Below are 12,198 nucleotides of genomic sequence, written 5' to 3'. Positions count from 1 at the left end.
CCATGATGCATTGAGTTTTTCCCTTCCAGTCACCTTTCTCACTCACTATGTGTTAACAGACCTCTCTGCATCGAATCATATCTGTTATTAATCTCTGTCTCTCTTCCACAGCATGTCTTTATCCTGTTTTTCTTCTTTCACCCCAACCGGTTGCAGCAGATGGCCCCGCCCCTCCCTGAGCCTGGTTCTGCCGGAGGTTTCTTCCTGTTAAAAGGGAGTTTTTCCTTCCCACTGTCGCCAAAGTGCTTGCTCATAGGGGGTCATATGATTGTTGGGTTTTTCTCTGTATTTATTATTGTGCTATCTACTGTACAATATAAAGCGCCTTGAGGCGACTTTGTTGTGATTTGGCGCTATATAAATAAAACTGAATTGAATTGAATTGAATTGAATTGAACAGTGGGCTGGATGGAAACTGAGGCAAAAAATCCCAGGAATGTATTGCTCTGGCTTACTTTGTTTGTAGGTGGAGATACTTAGAGAAAGTAGAGAAATAGAGAAAGTCCGTACCTGAGCAGTGGTGGCAGTTATGGCAATAGAGACCAGCGATTGAACTGAGTTAGCAGCGATAGTCTGTGAGCGTTATCCGAGGGTTGAACTAGAAACAGAGAGAGAAGTTAAGTACAAGCACTGGCGAAAAGCAAGTAACATAAGCAGCCAACACTAACACTTGGTAGCTGACGTTCAGGTGAGGAGTGATTGTGGTCGCTGAGCTTAAATACTGCTAGGAATAATTAGCCTCAGGTGCGGCTCCTGCGAGGAGTGAAGGTCTCCGCCCAGGGGAGGACACCTGAGGCACAACAGGGACAGATTGGCCCTCACCCGGACCATGACAATCTTTTCTCGTAGTATCATATCACCCTATTAGAGCACTTCGCTCTCGCTCTGCAGGCTTACTTGTTGTTCCTAGAGTATTTAAAAGTAGAATGGGAGGCAGAGCCTTCAGTTTTCAGGCCCCTCTTCTGTGGAACCAGCTTCCAGTTTGGATTCGGGAGACAGACACTATCTCTACTTTCAAGATTAGGCTTAAAACTTTCCTTTTTGCTAAAGCATATAGTTAGGGCTGGACCAGGTGACCCTGAATCCTCCCTTAGTTATGCTGCAATAGACGTAGGTTGCCGGGGATTCCCATGATGCATTGAGTTTTCCTTTCCAGTCACCGTTCTCACTCAGTATGTGTTAATAGACCTCTCTGCATTGAATCATACCTGTTATTAATCTCTGTCTCTCTTCCACAGCATGTCTTTATCCTGTTTTTCTTCTCTCACCCCAACCGGTCGCAGCAGATGGCTCCGCCCCTCCCTGAGCCTGGTTCTGCCGGAGGTTTCTTCCTGTTAAAAGGGAGTTTTTCCTTCCCACCATCGCCAAAGTGCTTGCTCATAGGGGGTCATATGATTGTTGGGTTTTTCTCTGTATTATTGTTGGGTCTTTACCTTACAATATAAAGCACTTTGAGGCGACTGTTGTTGTGATTTGGTGCCGTATAAATAAAGCTGAATTGAATCGTGGGTGTGAATTTGAGCATTACACTGTCAATTTTCATGACAGACTCTGTGCTTCTTGCCCATTGTAACCCACCTGTCGCCTAATGATAATTTGAGTGGGCCTCCACACAACATGAATTCGAGAAGGGAAGAAAAAATATAGGCGCATGTGTAGATGGATAAGTTAATGTGCTGGCTTTTTTTGCCAGGCAGCTTGTTTTAGGTCTTGATTCTGAAACAACTGAAGTAATTTGTATACTTTGTGCTCATGCCATTGTATTTGTTTTGTTTTTCATAAAATAACTCAGTTGTTTATTTCCTTCGTGATTAACAAAGTATTCTGATTCTGATTTTGATTCTTACTTTCCTGTTATGGGTAATGCTCTGAATAAGTAAAGATTAATTAAAATGGCTTTTGTATTTAAAACTACTGAAATCAGACTAAGACACTATAAATAATGTTTCTGTTTTTGTGTTTCCTTAACAGATATCTTATCCAGTTTGGAAAAAGACCAGCTTCAAAGAACATATGAAAACTTGCACAATAATCATAGTCAGCTACAAAATGAATTGAAGAAACTCCAGGAAAAAATTGCAGGTAAAGAACCTTTAATAAATGGCATTTGAAGCAACTGAATGCTGATGTTCCAGAATGATTTTAAATAAAAGTGTTACCCAACAAAAAGCATAAATGAGCGTTGCTGTGAAAGATGCTATTGTTAAAGCATCGGTACACTGAGAATTGATGTTTGACAATCAGGGATGTGCTGTCCTGAAGGATGGAAAAGATTTGGATGCAGCTGTTACTATAAATCCACTGAGAGGAAAAAATGGGATGAGAGTAGAACAGAATGTCTGAACAGAGAAGCAGACCTCGTGGTCATAAATAGCAAAGAAGAACAGGTGAGTTTTTTATCTACACATGATTAGAATTTATACTCTAAAATGGCAAATGACTAAATATTTTCTCTTTTGTCAAATTAACAGGAGTTTGTCAGCAACTTGGAAAAACCTGGAGCCTCTTGGATTGGTCTAAAGGCACAGTTCATCCACACATCAACAGGATGGGAACCAAAATGGGAATGGGTAGACGGATCACCACTGACAGTTATGTAAGACATTTTACAGTCATATAAATATATCTATGTTTATGAATTCATGAAAATAAAATAAAAAGAGAAGAAAACAAATCTTCAAAAACATACAGAGCAGTCTTCTTTACCTGCTGATCTGTCTGAAAACACGTTTTCATGTGTTCGGTGATATTGGCATCAATGCATCTTGTCTTATGTTCAATTTTCAGTCAGCATTGTAATTTGTCATTTTTTGTTCCATTCTAAATCGTAATTGAAACCATTTATATATTAATTGTTGGGTGTGTTTTCATTGTAAAGGATGCTGAATTTTGGGGAATTTTATAGTACTGAAGGTAGAAATTATTTTAGCGATTATATATACTATGGTATATGGTGTTGGCTCATGTTACATACAAGCCCATGCACAAATATACACCATCATAATAGTTGACCAGTAAAGGCACGGATTGTAAATTAAAATATATATTTTTTTTAACTTATCTACTGTTAACCAATGAAATAAACAATAAAAAACAGCCACTATGTCCAAAATATAAACTTATCGGCCACTTATTCAGCTGCCCCTTAACACAAATATTTATTAGGCCTATCACATCGCAGCAACTTAATTGAAGACAAGTTCCAGAGGACCTGGTGAATCGAGCATCAGATTAGTGAAGAATGTGAATTTCAGTCATTTTGAATGTGCCGTTGTTGTTGTTGGGGCCAAACAGGCTGGTCTGAGTATTTATTTCAAACTGCAGATCTACTGGGATTAAGTCACATAACCATCTGTAGGGTTTAGAAAGAATAATCTGCAAAAGAGAAAGTGTGCAGCAGTTCCTGGCAAAAAAACACCCTGTTCATCTCAGAGGTCAGAGGAGAATGGCCAGATTGGGTCAAACCAATAGGAATGCAAGAGTAACTCAAAAACACACACATTACAACTGAAATATGGAGATGAGAATCACTGAATGCACACCACATTGAACCTTTCAGCAGATGGGCTACAGCAGCAGATCACTCTGGGTTCCATTACTATTGTTTAAGAACAGGTAACTGAGGCTATAGTTCACACTGAGTCACCAAAACTGGACTATAGAATTGAAAAATGCTGCCTGGTCTGATGAATCCCAATTTCTACTGTGACTTTAGATTGTAAGGTCAGAGGTTGGATTAAACAAAGTGTAGATTCATTCTGACTTGTATCAAAGGTTTGGGTTGGTGCTTGGGGTTTAATGGTGTGTTGGGTTATATTATTTACACACTTTGGGCCTCTTAATACCAAGTGAGCATTATTTAAATTCTACAGCATGACATTGTGGTTGCTGACCATTTCTGTATATCACTTTGTGCCCCTTTCCAACCCTTCTGTTTTTTACCAAGAGTTGACTGTCTACAGCTTATAAAGTGTAGAATAAGGGATGACTGAGGTTGGGAGACAATGACATTGAGTTTCACTGGACTCAAATGGCCTTCAGAGTCACCAGATCTCAATTCAATAAGCACTTTTGTGATATGGTGAAATGAGAGATTCACATCATGGATGTAGAGCTGAAAGATCTGTAGGAACTTATGCCTTTGTATTTGGTTCAGAGTATTTTCCAGAGTATGGAGTGGACTTTTGTGTAATAACATTTTCTCCCAAACAATGGCATAACAAGTCAGTCTCCAGTCTGACAGTCTAAAAGGAGAGGAAGAGGAAATGCTAATGATTGCCAGATGTAGAATGACAAGTGTTTTAGTGAACTGGACAGCAAACAATGGATGAATCACCTGGAAAGTGAAACCACACAGGAGCTATGAAAGATCAAAGTAGATTATAGCCCATAAAGGACAGAAATATATGCTGATGCTGTTTATTATTTTACAGCCCTATTATTTTAACAGTTGAAACAAAGATACACTCTATTTGATAGGTTTGTAGCTTGAACCTATTCGCTGGAACGTTGAAGGCAATGTGATTACACAGCAAGCAAGACACGAGTAGGCAACATTCTTTATGTTTCATGCGCACGGGAGAGAACTGGACAGGCGCCGTTCCTTCGCTTGACCCCAGTTGCTCTCGTCCGCTCCCCCGTAACACTGCTCTTTTATTGTGGTCACATGAATATCCATAGGTTCATTAACATATGACCTTTTATATAGGTATGCATGTGAACAAAGAATACCCTGTGTGTGTGTGTGTGTGTGTGTGTGTGTGTGTGTGTGTGTGTGTGTGTGTTTGTGTATGTGTGTGTGTGTGTGTGTGTGTGTGTGTGACTCCCCAAAGCTGGTGCCAGGAGTCGAGCGGTCCATCTAAACAAAAGGCTCATAGACTCAAACAGATATACGTGTGTTTGCTATACCATATATCAGCAGGAGAAGATATGACCTCTCCTAGGAGGTGTGTGATCTATGCCAGAACACTCTGAAGAGGAGTGAACACACTCCCCTCTTCATGCTACACAGTTGTTACAGATTATTAAGGATCAAACCTCCTATCACTACACAATCGATTATATACTTCTAAGCATATATGAGTAAATATTTCTAAGCATAAATGGCAATAAACAATACAAATCTAACATTTCCCCCCTTTTGACAATTATGCTAGAAAAGTCCCCAGTTATGATCACCTCATGTCTGACAGTGTCAATGCAACCATTTTTATACTCAGCATATGTAAACGTATACAGTTTGACAAACATATTAGCAGTTATCCAAGTTCTCATTGATCTCATTCAATGGTAACCTGCATCCTACAAGCAAACAAATGAATTGTTAATGGTCAAAGGAGAAATTAACATTTTCAAAAACACTCCAGCTTGGTGGTGCTCCTCTGCAAGACATGTAAATCGCACGTCTCTCTGCAGAGTGGTTTAAGTTCTGCAGGGCATCATAAATGTCTCTTCCACTTGTTTCCATCACTGTCCATAGGACCAGAGTCCAAACGTATGTAGAATAGACATTCAAACATACCAGTTGAGTTTGTTGTTTGTCAACATGGGTCTCAGCTATTGTGAAAGCTGCAGACCTCCTCAGCACTCGAGTTTTATGGCCTCTGCCAACCCCCATCACCTCACTTCAGGCCTCTGTCCTATGGGGGATATTTATGACTCCTCCATTGTCCATCCTCTGCAGAAGAACCCTCTATGGGAAGGGTGCTGGATCCAGTTATCTTACTGCTGTTATGATCCCAGCAGTCTTCAGTGTGCCATCGTATGCACAGTACAGTGACACAGCATTAGGTGATGTTCATAGGAAACTGCTGTCATCACCACCATAGCTTCTGGTTCCTGTGCTTTTCACAGAATCATGATGCCATCCTTGAACTCCTTCTGCGCTGTCGATGGAGCTTGGCATGCTCCCCTCATCCTTCAGGTGCCCGTCTGTCGTCCACAATCTCCTCTGTTGGCCTTTGGAAAGCCCCCTTGGCACAGCTCTCATTCCAACGCAGCTTCATGGTCCTTGCTGTGGCTGTGGAATCTGATCTCATGATGGGCCCCAAACAGCTCGACCTTTGACCTCAACCACTGCCTGGGCTGTCAGCTATGCCTGGAATGGGTTCTCGCTTCTCACTGGGCCTCTGAAGATTTCTCAGGAGATTCCTTTCAGCAATACTTTAACTGCTGCACCTGCATTTCCTTGCTAGGAGGAAAAACTCCTACTTGGAAAGCATGTCAATCATCATCAAACCACATTCTTTAGTTCAGTGAGCTTCATTTATGGACCATCAAAGCCTCATCTGAACATGGATGCACCACTTTGCATAGGTTTAATACCCGTAAATGAACTGTTAATCACACAAAGTACTGCAAAAATCATAGAAAACATTGTTTAATGTTAATTCTGGACCCCTCCTCTTGACGCATGGACACTCCCATGAGTCAACTCATCAAAACCAGATTCCTGTCTGAAAGAAAAAGGTTAGCTAGATCATGTCCCAGGCAACATCAGGGCTTCACCTCCTCTGGAGTAGCTCTGTAACCCTACAATAAAAGATGTTAGTGTGTTTTGCATATTAAGTTTGCTTAAAACTTGGCTCTGTCTGGAGCCTGCATACACACCATCATGGCCTGGAAAACAAGATCTGGAAGTGAAATGAACCTTCACACTTATAAACAATTGTATAATAAGAGTAATAAAGCATTCAGCATCAACAGGACAAGTATCATGTGCAGGTTTTCTCAAATCAGTAAAATACAATTATTGCCATAATTTGCCTCAGACATGGATCATCCCATGTACTCAGTTAACATTAATGTAATCGGTGACTTCCCTTAAGCAAAGTCACTCCATGTATTTAACACTAGGAGCTCAGTAGAGGCCAGCTAATGAGCCCCATATCAAACTATTCTACAAACACTGCATCTCTTAGTTGCTTTCTCATGTCACTTGTCTTTCTTTGCTGAATCCTCTACATGCACTCTTAGAAAAACAAACATTAGCAACACACATGGACAATCCTGGAGGTCAGGCACAAGTTGACAGGGTCCAGAGGTGCTGTAAAAAGACCATAAAGTTAGCCATCCATAGCTGTGGAAAGAAGTGGCACTAGTTTCACCACAGGAAATGTCTCACATGTTATTCACATCGTCAAAGTAACCTTCACATTTCCCCAACAACACAGTGTAACAGCATCACCAACTCATAACCTGTAAACACAGTTTTCTTCACACATGAACCCAGAAATCCTGTAGTAGAAAAACATCAACCAGCTATCCTGGTATAAATCACATGATCAACTCACATGAAAACTGTAATGCTGTAGAAAAGTTAGCGCTGCGCAGGTGTACACACACTTTCTCACAGTTACCTCTGTCAGCAACACAAGGTAGTGAATAACACCCCTGGTAGATGCACAGACACAGAAAGTGGCATTTAAAAGGTTAAATCATCACGCAACCTCGAATGTTGCTGTCATCTTTCTGCTCCTGTAAAAAGAAACACACATAGATTCATCTGCACCTTTGTCAGGTGGGGGTTAACTTCGCACAGTGATGTCAGTCAGTCTGTCAGCTTCTGTCCGCTTTTACCAGTCAGTCAGTGTTTTTTCCTTTTTTTTCTCTCACTCATTCATTCATGCATTCATTCATTCTTTCTTTGCTGACAGTGGAACCTATCGTCGCCTTTAGCATCCACTCTCAGCAAAATGACGTCATTTCAAAAAGAAAAGAATTTAGACTGGATTTTCTCGTTGAATCCTTTTGGACTGGAACTTATTTTCTAATTGTCCCAGATAAGTGACTTTCTCCTGAGCCCATTTTAATGTGGAGAAACTCACTTGTAACAATTTTCTCGACGACGTGTCGTATAGCGCTTCTGTTCTAATCGTGCAGATCTGCTTCAAACGAGATCATCAAACAAAACTTTAAGTGCACTGTGAAAGTATCAAAATAAAAAGGCCTCGCTAAGTCATGACACATGCTCCTCATCTCAGGAGGGTAAATCATACCATTAGCATGATTTATCAAACCATCATACTAATTGGCAGGCTCAACTTCACAACAAAAGAGAAATCATCAGCTAAATAAACTCCAACCCAACCATCAGCCGCACAACACACAACATAAGCCTCATGTCTCATTAGCTATGAATTTAATCCCCAGGACTGTACTTTTTACTCATTTAGGCCACAAATTTTATTTAGTTTTCCTTTTCCCCGTCATCATAAAACATGTTGTCATGCATTTCACAAAAGAAGTTTGTTCTTATGTGTTCAGAGTTGTGTATCTGGGTGCAGGATTCACTCGCACATCACAACAGTAAACTCAGTGTTTTAGAGTCTGCACTCTAACAAACTCCAACACATCCCATTCACTCGTGCTAGAATTCAATCACCTTTCCTTAATCTAAGAATGATCAACTAATTTGCATATCAGCTATTAACCCACTAAGTTGACAGGACAACAGAAATGCATGTTCAAAATATTATCATAGAAACAGAATTTTCCCTCATACAGTAAATTACTTGTGCTGCATCAGTCAGGCAGAAAGCATCTCCCAATTTACTATATTAACAACTAAATTTATTGTCTGATCACTGGTTGATCAAACCAGAATCTTTTTTTCCCACAAAAGTTAAAATGTTGTCCTGTAACCTAGAGAGTTAATTGTCAGCATTGGATAAATTCAGCATTTGATAACAAGTCTCTGTTAAATTTACACTATTTTAACACTGATGAGAGATAACAAGCTGATTTTCATTGCATGTGTGTTTGTGTTATTAGGCAGGTTTAATCAATGTCTGTGGAGCTGCATCTCCAGCAGGGCATGTTCTTAAAGCTGCCTTTCCTACACACTTCTCTGCTATTAATTGATTATTTTTAACTAATGTACTATGAGTCCACTGGTCTTTGCATCACACAAGGTGACAAACAGACTCACATGCTCAAGATGGTGTCTAATCTTCATGGGCTCTCTTGTGTTTGTGTTAGTAGGGTTAATGCATGTTCTGCTTGTGTGTGTGATTTTGTATATGTTTCTTTTTGCAGTGGTTCAGATTCCTTCTCAATTTTCCACTTAAGCAGTCAGTTTTCTTTTCCCCAGGTTTGCTAACCCAAATTTAGATTTCCCACATTAAACAACAGCATTCCTCTGTGTTCTCACCTGCTCTCACTCTGTTGTCCTCTCCCACTTCAACAGTCCAATAGCCGGCAGTTCTTCTTCAGCTTTGTCCTGTATTCTTCACTGTCTCTTTCATTGCCATCTTGCTCCAAATACAGCAAGTGTCAAACTCCAACAATCTTCTCAAAAGTCCTTCACACACAGTGAACTCGCAGCTTGCTGGAAACGCATCTCCATTCATCCAATCAAGATGATGGATCTTCTCTTTCTCATGCCGTTTGCCCAAAGTGCTGCTGGACCTCTCTGCTCGGGTCTCTGGTATTGTCTCTTGGACTGCTGTCCACTGTTGATGTTCATGCTTGTGCTTCTGGTAGTCCACTCTGTGTCTTCAGGGAGAGATTAGCTTTCTTGGAGCTTGCTTTTTCAGGATGAGGACGGGAAGCTGCAAAACAATTCAGCCAAAAAATTCTGGCTGGGTGTTTCTATTTTTTGTTTCTAATGATCTTAACCTATAATTTTCTTCCGACTGCTGCCCGTGGAGAATTGATCCAGGTCTGCTTTTCATCTGAAAGTGACAAAACTAAGACATTTCCATTATTATTATCACTGCTTAACCAACACACAGAACTCTCCTTTCTTAAAAGCAGAAAATGAGATTGTAGTTGTTCTTGGCTGATAGACACAAAACCTTTTTCCTATGATTTTTCATCTACAATGTAGATTTTGTCTCTTTTTTACTCTTTTTTTTCTTTACACTAGCTGGTGACCTGCAGAATCACCGCTCTCACAATTTGTGACAATTACGTTTACACAACGCACACACACACTGCAACGTCAGGCACATTCACACTCACTTTTTTCATCTGCGTAAATAGACCATATGGCTGATGATATGTGCCATGGTGATCCATAAGTATGATCACAAGTTTATTTAATTATTTTTCAACCCAACAAAGCAAATAAACAAAAACATGATGCTGATGCTATGAACACTCTACACACATGAGTCAAGATCCAGGAAAACTGCTGCGCATCTGAAAGAAGAAGCTGAACTCATGGATACGCTACATACTCGAGTTATCATAGTTCTGTTTCTCTCTCTTTGATGAGTTCTCAGCCAGCTCCCGATCTGATAATGTGTAGCTTGCTCATCAGCTCAGAAGAGACAGCAACGCAACCTCACACAGTGGTTGTGTGCTTTGCCCACAGTGGCAAAGACTTACAATTTCATATTCAACTCAGCTTCTCCATCATGTAGTTTTCAGCTGTTTCATATAGGGTCAAGCATATTAGTTGTTTTCACAGGTGTGCTCTATATCTCAACAATGGCTCATATTAGGATGACAGTCTTTCAAACAGGTCAAGTGCCTCTATGCACGTCATTAGTTTAAATATTTACCTATTTTACTTCATCTCATATGTCATTGTACTGAATTTGAGCAACCCTAAGCTTAATGCAGATTACTATTAACAACTGGTTAAATCAGTGGTCTGGAGCACAGGCTGTTGTTGATCAGGGAAATCTAAAAAATCATCTAAACATTTTGTGTCAGCAAAGGGTGGGGGAAAGCCATTCACCAGAGCATAGCTTAACTGCTGCTGATGTGGGCTGGCCTTCTCCACACGCTCTTCAAGGCTGCTGTTTTCCTGAAAACTTCTAACATTTGGATCTCTTCCGCGACCAGTTTACGCTCATGACAATTATGAGAATATAAATGGCTCGCGCTGCCGGGAGTGAATTCTTGCATGAATGTGTCATCTCCCTGTGAGGCAGTCTGATATGCTCGGGAACTCATGATAACAACAACAACCGCATTGCAGACCATGCCTGCTGCGCAGTCATTAACACAACAACAACACAAAATAGGCCTACTCCGGACTCACACCGGTACGGTCGGGACCCCAACCCAGTTTTGCGACGCAAAGCCCAATTAAGGGACGCTCGGGACCCAAACCTCAGAGCGATTTTAAAATTTCGGACACGCACCGGACGCTTGGGCGATTTTACCAAAACCTCTCTTGGAATCATCAGTAAGCTTAGCAAGGACGCATTGGGCTTGTAGAAGAACAAACTACACAGAGATGCTTCAGCTAGGAAGTCTGAACACAAGGCTGTTTTGCAGTAACACAACAGTGCTAAGCACTGCACCACCACACTCTTTCTAAGCACTAGGAAACACTTTCTTATATTAGGAATTACTTCCTTCTAGGACAATTATATTAATATTTTCTGATAAAACACTGTCACCTAGTGGTTGAACTTTTAGTTACGTTGTGCATATGCTCATTGAATGTAGTTCCTTTAAGAAGGTTTGATTACTGCAGAAATTATGTTTCTCGTATTAGCAGAATACAAAACTGTGTTGGCATCACTGATATTGCTCTCAAATGGTTTTCTTCATACTTATCGAACAGATTCTTCAGAACTCATATTAATTAATATATGTCCTCATCTGCATCGCTTGTATGTGGCATCCCCGATGCATCAGTACTTGTCCCAGGGGTAACACACATAACAGCCTCAACAGCCTTTCCTGCCTTAATGAATGTTTCTCTGCCATTACTAACTGGATGTATATCTCCATCGCACTTCTGGTAAAACAGAAGTTCTAGTGTTCGGCCCAGACAGTTTCTCTAAGGACGTTAGTCAGTACATCAGCCCCCTCGCCAGTGACATCAAATCATCTGCTGAAAACTTTGGTATCACAATTGATCAGCACTTGAATTTTGAAACTTAATCGTTACCGAGTCTCATTTTCTTTCATCTGAGAAATATTGTGAAAATTAAATCTTTACTGTCAGTCAATCATCTTAAATTTTAGTACGCACTTTAGTTTTCTCCCATCTTTATTGTTGCAATTCACTTTTCACATGCATGTCTCAGTCCTCCATAGCTCCTCTCTAATTAGTTCAAAACACAGCAGCCAGGCTGCTAATTAAAACTAGTTGGTGGTCACATGTTACACATATCATTGCGTCCCTTCCACTTTAAAATTCTGTTATTAACATCGACAGGCCCCTGCTTTTTCAGCTGAGCTTCTAATCTAAACAGGACCTTCTAACTGTCCCTTGCCCTGATTTTAAAGCCA

The 12,198-nt window shown here is 40.5% G+C and overlaps 1 protein-coding gene and 1 long non-coding RNA gene across 2 annotated transcripts in view; both read left to right on the top strand.

The window, feature by feature from the left end:
- The window catches only part of LOC109194357 (C-type lectin domain family 12 member B), a 159,144-nt gene that overhangs the window by 59,749 nt on the left and 87,197 nt on the right, over positions 1 to 12,198 (top strand). The gene's annotated exons all lie outside the window — the stretch shown is intronic.
- On the top strand, positions 1,944 to 2,566 carry LOC109196624 (uncharacterized). The gene is made up of 3 exons (XR_002058039.1): positions 1,944 to 2,082; positions 2,245 to 2,387; positions 2,472 to 2,566. It is a non-coding gene; the product is annotated as an uncharacterized LOC109196624 (long non-coding RNA).

This window comes from Oreochromis niloticus, linkage group LG22 (assembly GCF_001858045.2).
Source record: "Oreochromis niloticus isolate F11D_XX linkage group LG22, O_niloticus_UMD_NMBU, whole genome shotgun sequence".
NCBI lineage: Eukaryota > Metazoa > Chordata > Actinopteri > Cichliformes > Cichlidae > Oreochromis > Oreochromis niloticus.
Note: the sequence above shows the minus strand (reverse complement) of the source record. Positions and strands in the feature narration are given on the sequence as shown.